We start from the raw sequence: 13,301 nt of genomic DNA on the forward strand, positions 1-13,301 counted from the left end.
CGGTTAGGACGGCTTCTTGGGCTCGTGATCGAGCGTCAGCTTCGGCCGCGGGCCCTGGCGCTTAGGGAACGGGAACCGTTTCGCTGGCTTCATGTGCTTACTGGTCTCAGCCGCTGGGCGGGGCTGGAGGACCTGGGACACCACTTTCTCAGGTCGCGGCGTGCTCTTGGGGCGCCGTTGGACTGAGCTGGAGCGCTTTGGTAGAAAGTGTCTCATGGCGCTGGAAGCCTTCTGAGCTTCAGTGAAGCGATCGGCGAAGCCGCTGACAGATGGGCCGAAGAGACCTGAGGCTGTGACGGGCGAGTCGAGGAAGGCAGATTTATCCGCGTCCCTGATCTCGGTTAAGTTTAGCCAGAGGTGGCGCTCCATTACCACTAGGCTGGCCATATTGCGGCCCAGGGCTTGAGCGGTGGTCTTCGTGGCCCTCAGTGCCAGATCCGTGGCACTCCTGAGGTCTTTAAATGTGTCTGGGTCCGGGCCTGACTCATCCATGGAACGGAGAAGTTTGGCCTGGAAGGCTTGAAGCGTCGCCATGGCGTGAAGTGCAGAGGCGGCTTGACCGGCGGCAGCGTATGCGCGGCTGGCAATGGCCGAAGTAGTTCTGCACGGCTTAGAAGGGTGCACCGTCTTAGACCTCCAACTACCTGCAGTGGGGGGGCATAAGTGTGCAGCGACCGCTTCCTCCAGTGGGGGGAGAGACACATATCCTTTCTCTTCAGCGCCGTCAACAGTGGAGAGCGTAGAAGAGGCAGATGAGCGCGTTCGCGCTGAAAAGGGCGCGCGCCAGCATTTTGTGAGCTCTTCGTGAACCTCAGGCATAAATGGAGCGGCGCGCTGACGAGGGGCCCGCTGGCGCCCCGGCAGGTACCATTCATCGAGGCGGCTTCTGGCGGGCTCAGCTGGAGAAAGCCAATCGAGTCCCAACTCGTCAACAGCGCGAGACATGACACGGAGAAGTTCGGCGTCAATGCTCGCTCGAGTATCAGAAAACTCTAGCTGAGAGGGGGGGGCGGGGTCCGCGGAGCCCGACCAATCCTCGCTCTCAGATGCCGCCATAGAAAGTGCGTCATCGACGTCATCCGGAGATGCGCCGAAAGAGACGAGTCCAGCCGCTTCAGACGAGGGGCGCTGCTCGCTCCGAGAGAACAGGACAGGCGAAGAAGGCGTGGGCGAGGCACGAGGAGAAAGGCCCGGCGTGCACTCGCTAAACTCACCGCGCTCAGGACGCCTCTGATCGCGCCGCTTCTTCCTACGGGGCTCGTGGGGCGCCGAAGACGGAAGGTGGGCGGAATCGGTCACCGTCGAAGACAGCCTTGAACGGAGAACGGAGACAGGCATCCCGTCGCAGAATTGGCAGCCGCCTTTCATGAGCGCTGCCTCGGCGTGCTCAGGGCCGAGGCAGGCCGCACACTGGGTGTGTCCGTCGGATGCATGCAGGGAGACCCCGCAGCTCTCACAGATGGAGAGAGGCATTATGCCGCGCTGTGAAAACAGCGGTTTGCTCTTTTAGATAAATATGCAATGAAAAGGATATAATTTTTCGTCGGATGCCACAGGGAAACGCTCGGCTGGCGAGATGCCGGGATGCGAAGCTGTTCCGCTGGACGGCTTTTCCACGACGAGGGCTTCTTACGACCGGAGAAAATCAGCGACGAGGTGAGTCGAGCTGAAGGAGATTAAATCTGTCAAATGGCGGATTCTATCTGTATTTATATGTTATGGTCACGTGTAGTTTCGCGCGCTTGACAGTGACAGAGCGCCAAGCGCCCTGATTGGCTCGCGCGCTTCTGTCTATCCGCCATTGGTTCGTGCAGTTGCCCACAGCACAGCCTATCAGCTCACTCACGTGGGTCTGATGCTCTCGCCTGTGCTGTAGCAAATGCGTTTTAAAATAAAGGCTTCAATATTCTCGAGAAAAGGAGTTTTCCCATAAGCGTTTGCAACGCAGTACGAGAGAACGTTCTCGTAAGGGAACTACCTTGTAGCCAATCACGTCAACGTGCCGGCGGGCTTTAGCATAACATTTAACAGCGAGCGAACAAGCAGGGGAGTCTTAGAGATGCCAGGTTATCCAGGTACATTTTTCTGTTGATATGAAAATTCAGGTAGATTTAACAATAGCCTATAGCAGGTGTACATGTGTATTACGATGTTTCGAGGAACTATGCCTTTCTCTACTGACGTTAGGAGTTATTTAAAGCGTTTCGGATGATTGTTGGAATTCAAGGCCGCTGTCTGACTCTGAGATGGTGAACAGGAACATGGTGTGTGTAACATTAACACATAGCTGTCTGATAACATAGTCAAGCAAAAATCTAATCATATTAATTGCCGTTATGTGTCCAACGTTGTAAAGAGCGATACTATTGTGCAGCATTTACCTCAGTAAGTTGGCCGAGTGAATCTGTGAGCTTGCGTGAGTGGAGGCGGGGCTAATTGGCATATTCAAGGATCTGCGTGGACTGAAGCTAGGGTGTAGAAGTTGCATTCAAGCTAATTTAAGGAATGAAGATTTTTCTTTTTCACAGGAAAAAAACGTTTAAATATTTCATTTTGGTGATCAAATATGAGTTTTAAGGGATAAAATTATTGACAACAGGGGGACTTTTAAGAGAGTTTGTTTTTATTTGTCTACACAGGGTCAAAATTGCCTAGTTGAAGAAACCCACACCATGCTGCCTATACCACTATGCAAATACATATCCAAAAACATGGTATTACCATCGTACTTTTTGGTATGTTTTTTTAATTGAAGTCATTTGATCATTTAGTCATGTTTTACTGTTAATCTGATGATATTTGTGATGTTTCTTCTATTTGCACTGTGTGCCACTGCATAAAGACTATAAATCCGTCCCTCTGGAGAAGCATTCAAGCTAATGGATGAAGCATTTACTGGCTGTAGTGTATTAAACCAACCCCAACTGAACCACAGGGACCTGTGATTTTATTTCGATCTCACCACGACTGCGGTTAGCCATTAAAGTGCCAAATACAGCTACATATCGTGATTAATAACTTATAAAGATAAATTTCACAATAAAAAAACAAAATAAGCTGTTAGATTCTCTGATAAAAGTGCCACTTTGGCTAATGTAACACTAGAAGCCTTGAAACAAAAGCTAATAGTACATTTGACTCTCTCTCCAGGGAGCTTGGTATCAAATGTGGATAATGCATCGGCTGCCGGCCTCCTGCGCTTGCCTTGGGCCCAATAGATCACAGAGGTATACGGCAGAGACAAAGAGGAAATCCCTTCCTTTGACCTGGCTGCTCCATGCCTGAGCCCAGAGATCCAGTGTGCGTGCTTGACAGGCTCAGCTGATGTCTGTTTAGTGCTATGATCACTGGAGGAGCCGAGGAGCATGTGTGGTTATGTAGAGGATTAGCTCTCTCCATATGGCCCGGCCACCTCAACCCCACACAACATACTGTAATTACAGAGCACAGCCAATATGCTCTGAAAGCCCTCTCATGGGAATTTGGAGGAATGCTGCAAAATCCTGCACTGCGTTCCAGTAGAGACTACATCCCGTGCTTTGGAATTGTGAGTTATTTATTTAGATTTTAAATATTTGTTTATTTATTTGTCATTTTTAAATAAATAAATATTAAAAACCTATATAAACTAGTTGATTTGGGATAAAAAAAAAAAAAAATTTGATTATTTATAGGTGTTTAATTATTTGAAAAAACAAATATAAAAAAAAAATCTAGAAAAGCTAGTTGATGTATTTAGATTTTGTTTTTTTAGATTTATTTATTTTTAAATATTAATTTATTTAAAAAACAAATATAACAAAAAATATAGATAAACTAGTTCATTTATATTTATGGATATATTTATTTATGTCGACATTTATTTATTTTTAATAAATATAAAACCAAAAACCTAGGTAATCTATTTTATTTATTTATTGTTAAATATTTATTTAATTTTAAATTAAATATAACAACCTAGATAAACTACTTTATTTATTTATAGATATTTATTTAAAAAAACAAATAGATAAAAAAAATCTAGATAAACTATTTGTTATTATGTATGTATGTTTGTATTTAAGTTAATATTTTTTTATTTTAAATAAATATAAAACCAAAAACCTAGGTAATATATTTTTATTTATTTATTTATTTAAAGTTTAAAGTTATTTATATTTTTTTAATTAAATATAACTACCTAGATAAACTACTTTATTAGTCTTATTAATTTATTTATTTATTCAGATATTTATTTATTCATTTTTAGATATATATTTATTATTTAATTCTACACTGCTTAAGGTCAAATTTTGATTGTGTAATTTAAATCTTTTTTTTTCCATAACATCACAGTTTGGATTAAGCTGCAATTGATTTAAGATTAAGACAAAGAAAAGGATGTTATATTGCTCCTGCCTTTCCATCTTAGCTCAGTTAAACTTCATGAGTGGATGTTGTATACGTCAATTTATCGCCTGTAGAGCTTTGCTTTGGGTTCACAGGGTTACACAGACGCAAAAACAAGGAAAACCCCCTTGAGGGGACAGGTGGGGGGGAAAGAGAGAGTGTATCTCAGGGAGGTCCTTTATAGTGAGGTCTGTGCTTGAGTGGTTCCCATGCCAACAGTGAGTGGAGTGGTGTTTGGAGCATGCTCAGTGAGGAGCTGGCGGCTGTAACAATAGCTGAGAGAGCTAAAGCAGCTCACATGCTGTATCTCATCAGACTGGAATAGACCGCTGCGTGCGCACTGCTCATTCTGCTGACATGGTCTGCCTTCTCGTCTCCTACCTGTCGTTTCTGCATGAGCAAGAGGTATGTAACTCTAGATGGAGAGTGGGGAGGATTTTGACTAATTTTACAACTGGTTTTAAAAAGCTTTTTATTTGGTGCTTGTTGAATTGGATGATTTGTTAGGAATGAATGAAGGAACATATGTTTTTGTGCCGGAATGTAATCTATGTATCCACCTTTTTTTTTAAATTAATATTTCAGTGAACATATGCAGTTTATTTATGTGATTTCTCATGGTTTTTGAGTGAAATGCCACCCGAGGAGATTTCCATTTTCGAATATGCAGAGCAGACTTGCTGAACAGTACAAGAGAGCAGTGTGAATATCATTTGCATACTTCTGCTTATGACATTGGACAGATCTGAAGCGGAGGATAGACCTCTGGAGGGAGAGAGAGAGAAGAGCTGAATACATTTATACTCGCTGCTCTGTCACACGATCCCTCTGTTGTTTGGAGTTGTCATGCCTCACTGACCCCTTGACGTGTCGTCGTGACGATGGGAGTAAGGGGTCAGGCTGTTTCGTTGTGACAACACCGGAATTCTAGTTTTGAGCCTGACCTGGTCTACCACCGTGCACCTTAACAATACACAGAGCACAGGCTCGCTGGAGATGTAGCCGTCTACCCTAATGAAATGCTTCGTTGATTTATTGTGTGTTGTTGTGTGGGCACTGAGCGCTATACAGAACTTGAGCCGGGATGCTCAACACCATCAGCTTAGTGTCTGGCGCACATGGGATAAAAATGGGCCAGGTTGCTCCTCAGCAAAAAGCCCTCAATATTTCATCTAGTCGGACAGTAGAGCGATAGAAAGAGCGAGGGTATCTCAGTGGACAGGAAATTGGAAAATAAATTGAAGTGACACTTGCAGGTTTGCATATCCATCAGGGGATCACGCCTTCTCTGTGGAGCTGAAAGGTTGGGTGGGCATCTGATAATCAGTTTGCTTTCTGACTAAAGGGTTTTCACCGAGCTGTCTTGTAATTTAAAGAAGTAAAATAAAAACTCTGCCATCATTTACTCTACCTTATGTTTTTTGAAACCTGTGTCTGTGGAACTCAAAATGAGTTATTTATTTCAGTGTTTCCAAGCTTCTCTTTTCCGAACAAAGAACTTGGAAAGCTATCATGTGAGTTCGGAAGACTCGGAGTGTAGTAGGCAAGTTCGATGAACCACTTTTCTGTTGTTGTTTTTTTCTTTCTTTTTGGAGATTGACAGCACCCGGTTACCACCCACAGTCATTATATGGAAAAGAACAGCTTCCTTTTGTGTTTTATGGAAAAAAATAGTCACTTTTGGAAAAGATGTGCAAGAATTGTACTTTTAGGGGTACAACAGCTTGACTGAAATCTAATACTCTCTGAGTACTTTGAATTAGTAATTACTTTGCAACCTTTAAAAACGTGTGTTCTATAATATTAATGTGTGTAGAAATTTGAACGTACAATATTCTTCATGTTGTCACTGTCGCATGACCTACCAGCTTCAGTTGCATTGCTTCACTGCCGTTCAAAACTCCTCTCCCGCGTGGCCTCATGGGATATTATAGTGTCCATTTGATGGGGGATGCACAATTCAAAATCTTCCTAGAAGTAGTAGGTCATCCGGGTACTTTTTGCTTACTGTTTTATGGATACTTAGAATTCAGACACAATTCTCTCTTTTTGCCTTTGTATAGTAAGGAAATATGCATATTCGGATACTGCCCTGCACTGTAAACAAATATGATCAATAAGTCAAGACAACATATGTTTTTACATTACTTTAACTGGTATCACTTTACAATAAGATTTCATTTGTTAACATTAGTTAATGTATTAACTAACATAAACTAATCATGAGCAATATATTTGTTACTGTATTAGTTAATCTGTTAACATTAGTTAATAAAAATACAGCTGTTCATTATTTGTTCATGTTAGTTCAGTGCATTAACCAATGTTAACAAATACAACTTTTGATTTTAAAAATGTATAAATGTTGAAATTAATATTAACAAAGATTAATAAATGCTGTAGAAGTGCAGTTCATGTTAACTAATGTAGTTAACTAATGTTAACTAACTAAAATAACTCAACTTATTTTTAAGTTATGAGATTCAAAAGTCAGTTTAATATAATTTAAGTTGAAATGACTTGTACAGCCAATTTGATTATAATTAAAAATTGAAGGCAGCAATTGACCTAGATCTTTGTACCTTATTTACCCCTAAAAGGTTCATAATTTTACCTTATGGGTACACATTACTATTAAGGTACTAAATACACCTTTTAGATATAGATAAAGTACAAAGTTGTCCCTTTAAGGATATTGCCTCAGTACTAAAATGTTTCCACTAAAAAAACACTAAAAATGTTTCCACATTTTTCCCCTGACAGTGCCGTTTTAGAATGGCTGTGAGTAAATGATGGCAGAATTCCTTAATTTCTCAGTGAACTCTCCCATAGAAATTAATCCATGTAAATCATTTGACTTGTAAGATACCCTTCATATTTGTCTCAGACTGTCTGTAATCTGTACCTAAATAGTTTGAGGCAAGGTTCACATTATGTCAATGCAGAATGCTAAGCATGTTTTTGGAGAAATAAAAGGTCTGCTATGTGAACTGCCAGAGATTGGTTTTGTTATCTGGAGGAGGAGACGGTTATGGTGCAAGTATGTGGGGCATTGGCATTGAACTGCCATTGTTCATGTGTGATTAATGTTTGGAATAATTATACTGCATCAGAGAATGCCAGTAAACCAGCAGTAAACCATCTCAGTATGGAGTCGAATCAAAATGTGATATAGGTTCACATTTATGGTTTTGTTTATATATTTGGTTACACTTAACAATAAGGTTCCATTTGTTAACTTGAACTAACAATGCCAAATACTTCTAAAGCATTTATTAACCTTACTTACTGTTAATTTCAGCATTTACTAATATTATTTAATTGACCTGAGCTAACATACTATTAGGTGACTAATGTCACCTAATGGGACATTTTTTTTCAAGTGTTACCATATATTTTTATGTTTATCGTTCATAATTCATTAATAGTAATGTCATAAAACATTTTTTGGGGTTTTCTAAATGGAGGCTTTTGTAATCTTGCTGAACTGTATTCTGTTGCTGCATTTGTGGGCCACGGTCTCATTCAAATGAATCCACTTTGAAATGGAGATGATTCTGCCCAGTGTTCATCTTTCCCAGTTGGATTGGACATTTTCCTGTGAAAGTTGCACCAGCCTACTGTAAGCGGAGATGACAGCTGATCAATTGCTGTCCCCCTCCTGTTCTAATTCCTAATCCCCCTTTCTCCCCCCGTCTGTCCTATCCTGCTCTCACCTCATCACCCCCCGATGAAAGCCCATTACCGGCCAAGTGGCTCTGACGGAGATTGGGGCACCTTCACGTAGAGATCCGCTGCTTTGATCCCTTCTTCATTCACTAAGAACAACAAAGGAGCTGATGTGTGTGTGTGGGAGGGCCCCTAAAGACAGGGTTGTGTGGGTCTTGTGATGTTCTCCCAATGGATGGTGATTAGGGCTCATATGGAGCTGTTGAAATATGACAGCCACAGGCAGCTCCTGAGGACATCGAACAGCCCTGCTCTACTGAAAGAGACGTGTGATGCTGTTCATCTCTATCATCCATTTAATGCCACAGCCCATAATGCAGTATAGATTGCTATATTGACTGAGTTATGTATGGCTGTGTTACCAATACTTATTGTCTGTCACTTTGAAAATTATGTGTCATGTTTATGTATAAATAATACAGTAAACTAAGATCTATTGGACTAAAATCTCGGCTGACCTTGGCTGACCCACTACCGTTCAAAAGTTTTGGGTCCGTAAGATATTTTTATTGAGAAAGGATTCATTAAACGGATCAAAAGATATTAAAGACCTTTGAATCGTTACAAAAAAGTGCTATTTCAAATAAATGCTGTCCTTTTGAACATTCTGTTTATCAAAGAAGCTTGAAAACATGTTTCACTGTTTCCACAAAAATATTAAGCAGCACAACTCTTTTCAACATTGATAATAAGAAATGTTTCTTGAGCAGCAAATCGGCATATTAGAATGATTTCTGAAGGGTCATGTGACACTGAAAATTCAGCTTTTCCATCACAGGAATAAATTACATTTTAAAATATATTACATTTAAAATGAAATCATTATAATATTTTACAATATTACAGTATATTTGATCAAATATGCTGCCTTATCGAACAGAAGAGACTTCTTTCAAAAACAAACTTTTGAAACGTTGTGTACAAATGTCGATTTGGAGAAAGTAGTTTTGTTTTTAAATTCAGTCACGAAAACATTATATTTGAAAAGCCAAAAGTTAGCTTTCTTCATTCTTCGTTGTTTTAGTAATCTATGAACCCTTTGGTGCAGGTTCTTGGATTTTTATTTGTATTTCTCTCACAGGGTAAAATGAATAGGCTAAAGATTTTAGCAAATAACAACTTATTTGGTTTATTCCCTAAAGCTATGGTCTGGACTGGTTAGAGCTTTGCTTCAGGATTGTGAAGTTCAGGACATTGTAATGAGAGAGAAATGAGAGCCATTTGCTTCTTACAGCAATCCTGCCTTATTACAAGCGCTGTTGCCTATCAGCGGAGCTCCAGGGATGTTCTCTCTCTCTACCTCTGTCTCCTCTCTTCACCGCTCATCTTTCATCGCTCGTGTCTCCTGCTCTCCACAGCTAACTCTTTTATCATGCTGTCTGCTCTCACCTATCAATCACTTTTTCCTGTCCTGTCCTATCCCATCCCTCTTTGTCCTTGGCACAGTTTTCTTGTGTTATATTCACGGTATTTCACACTGAATCCATAGCACTCTCTCTTTCTCTCTGGTTGATAAGTGTGAAGTCTGCTGGTTCGTAGGCTGTTTTTGTTATTGTTACTGTTGCCAAAGCTGCTGGTGTCATTATCCAATGAAAACACAAACAGAGCCACACTTAGGATGAAGAGGGAAGAGCCCTGGGCTGACTAGATGACAACCGATGAGTCTTATCTGCTTTTAAAAACAAAAAATAAATGATTTACTCTGTTATATATATAACATACAGTAATTGTAATAGTTCTCGTATGAGTAAAATTGAGGTTTGTTGGTTCAGCTGTAGCCTAAATGTTCCACAAATCATTAAAGCCTTACAAAGCACTGGGGTGGTATCATGGTGCATTGATGGCATCTGATGAATTTACTATGGTATTTTGGTATATGGATAGTTGACATAAATAATGTGGGATGTTCTGTGGTGTAACAAGCTTTACTCAAAATGCATGAAATAGCATTTTGCCTATTCTGTTTATTATGCATGTTTATTTTATGATCTCATGTTAAATTATATTTATAAATTCATTTGTCAGGCTGCAAGACTATTTAAAATTAACTAGTGATGTCAAAAGCTGATTAAAAATTAGGGTGATATGGCCAAAAAAAATTGTACTGTGGACGTCGTCTTCTTAGTTCTCCCACATGCGTCGTGGTGCTCTCGTGAACTCACGTCAGAGGCCCACATGGAAGAAAATGAACAGCCGAATAAAGTCGTTGTTTTTGTTTTGCACACAAAAAGTATTCTCGTCATTTGATAAACTTAAGGTTGACCCACTGTAGTCACTTGGACTATTTTAACAATGTTTTTACTAACTTTTCTGGACCGGCAGAATGAAATTGCCTAGAAGCCTATGAAGGAGTGAGACAGCTCTCAGATTTAATCAAAAATATCTTAATTTCTGTTCCGAAGATGAACGAAAGTCTTACGGGGTTGGAACAACATGAGGGTGAGTAATTTTCATTTTTGGGTGAACTAACCCTTTAAGCGTTGACAAGTTCACAGTATTAGTTATATATACATTAGCATTTGCTGTTAGTAAGATTTTTAAGAATTTTAAATAAATAATTAGAAATTAATTCATCCATCAAGGGTGCATTAAAACTATCAAAAGAAACAGTATATAATGCTACAAAAGATTACTTTCAAATAAATGCTGTTCTTTTTTACTTTCTATTCATCAACAAATCATGAGAAAAATGGATCATGGTTTCTTCAAAAATATTAGGCAGCACAACTTTTTTCATCATTGATTTATAAAATGTTTCTTGAGCACCAGATCAGCATATTAGAATGATTTCTGAAGGATCACGTGACACTGAAAACTGGATCAATGACATAAATCCTAAAAAACATATTACAATAGAAAACATTTACTTTGAATTGTAATAATATTCCATAATATTACTGTTTACTGTATTTTTGATCAAATAAATGCAGCCTTGGAAAGCGTAAGACTTCTTCCAAAAGCATGACCAACCCCAAACTTTTGAACGGTATAGGTTAAAATGTATGGTAGTACTTTAGAAATAAAAAGGAATATACTTGGAACAGCAATTTTATTCAGATGTATGAATAAAAAGCATTTATGTATTGTCAGCCTGCTTCTGAGAAGGAGATTGGCATGTTTCCATTCCAATACTAATTTAGCAGAAATTAGTAATTTTTCCTTTATAGTTTATGATTTTGCAGCAATAGATTATTTTTCCCTGGCACACACTGTTTCTGAAGGCAGTACAGACTTCTGTTGACACTTTGGCCGTAACTACCGGCTTTATCTTTCAGAGCAGCGTATCATGTTCATGTGACTTATCTAATTGAGGAAAAAAATCCTTGTGGGGAGCTGCAGTGCATTGATTCATCAGTCTGAAAGGCAATTATCATCTTGCTTCATTTCCCTCTGCTTTTCAAGGCAGAAATCAGCTAATGACCGTGTTTTATCACACAGGGCTTCAATGTATATTCATTTCATGGAAAAGATTTTTATCCCCATGTCTCGCTATGCATTATGTAAGTAGTGGTCTGTCTTATTAGAATGAGGATATCTGTATGAAAGACTACTATTTTTTGCCCTCATATTCAGCATTTAATGCTTGGAAGACTTTGTAGTATGGAGGCAAATTTACTGATGAATTGGGCTACACTGTCTCTTCAATAAATACTATTTCTATAATACTCTAATTTTCTGGGTGAAATCATGCACTAATGATATTGCATGTGGCAGCTTGGTCATTAATTAAACACATCCACCAACATGACGACCGGCAGACATTGATCCATGGCCAAATTGATGTGTGCGTCTCTTGGAAATGCAAGCTCTGTAAATTGCCTTTTGTTGTTGCTGGCTAGAATGACATGATCTGAGCTAGTAATTTGAGACAATGTCTATACTCTGACAGATAGAATGATTTACAGCAAGATCGTCACATCTTTGTGCACCAATTAGTGATAGCAATAACTTCAGTACAGCTTTGTAATGAGTACCAATTACTAGTGCTTCAAACCTGCAGTCTTTTATCAAAGGGCAACTCAGCTAAGAATAGTACTGTATGTAGACTAATGTTTATGGAAAAACTTGTGCACTAACAATGCTTCTCTCACCTAATCTACCTAATGCATTATTCATCAGCTCAGTTAACACTTCACAAGCATAAAATATTCACTAAACAATTTTGAGCTACAGGAAAAGACACCCTATAGTTTATCTGTCAAGGTTTTTTTTAATCTTCATGATGTACAGTGTTCACCTTGGATACCATGCATGATACATTTAATTACTACATTATATGTGACAAACTGTTTTATTTCATTTGGCTAGACAGCAGACTTTGTTGCAGATATGGTAGACAGCAGACTTAGTTTGGTGCAACGTTGAATGCAATGAACTCATGGCAGAGTTGAATCCTAATTAACTAAGGTATGCTGGTACTTGAGTCTTCACCTCTCCTGAGTCTCACTCTAACATGTTTTGATGCCGTCTCCTCTTACTTTGAAGAGCCCGTAACCCAGCTCTGTCTCGGCTGCTCTTGTCAGAATGAGTGCGGTGCTCTGCTGACAGGTAATAGAAAAGCTCTTCAGTTCTGCATCTGATTATACAGCACTCGCTCTTACTGTAACTACCTCACCTCAATGATTACTTCACCTGCCTGGGAAACAGATGCTGAAGCAATGCTATGAAAGGTTATTCATGCTTTCAAGAGGTCCAAAAAAGTGTTTGGACACTTAAATTGTATGAATGTCATTCCACTATAGGTAAAAAGAAATCGAATAAGAATATATATATATGAAGACTTCAGATGCAAAAGCCTCTAAGTGCCATCTGAAATGTTCTTCTAAAATGAGCATTTTTATCAAGCTTGTATGTTTAAGTTCAGTAATTTCACTTTAATGACAATTAATTGGTCATTTTCATTGCCATTAAAGTGAAATAACTGAACATAAACATACAAGCTTGATAAAAATGATCATTCTAGAAGAAAATTTCAGATGGCACTTTGAGGCTTTTGCATCTGAAGTCTTCATATATATATATATATGTGTGTGTATGACGTAGTGTCATTTTACATGTTTTACAAATTGATAGAAAAGATATCTAGAGACTCTAATGATAACATTTACTCTCCCAAATCATATATTAAGTTCATTCATTTTTTGGTTTTACACTATAAACCCTAATACGGATAATTTGTCCGT

General features: G+C 39.2%; 1 protein-coding gene across 3 annotated transcripts in view; it reads left to right on the forward strand.

Annotated features, from left to right (window-relative positions):
• Positions 1–1,998: 1,998 nt before the first annotated feature.
• The window catches only part of arhgef49 (Rho guanine nucleotide exchange factor 49), a 33,068-nt gene continuing 21,765 nt past the window's right edge, over positions 1,999–13,301 (forward strand). The window contains exons 1-4 of one of the 3 annotated variants that reach the window (XM_079881051.1): positions 1,999–2,075; positions 2,640–2,735; positions 3,151–3,547; positions 4,609–4,794. The gene's annotated coding sequence lies outside the window, so the exon portion shown is untranslated. The remainder of the gene's footprint in view (positions 2,076–2,639; positions 2,736–3,150; positions 3,548–4,608; positions 4,795–13,301) is intronic. The other 2 variants (XM_079881052.1, XM_079881053.1) reach the window with 2 other exon arrangements.

The sequence above is a fragment of the Squalius cephalus genome (assembly GCF_949319135.1).
Source record: "Squalius cephalus genome assembly, chromosome: 9".
NCBI lineage: Eukaryota > Metazoa > Chordata > Actinopteri > Cypriniformes > Leuciscidae > Squalius > Squalius cephalus.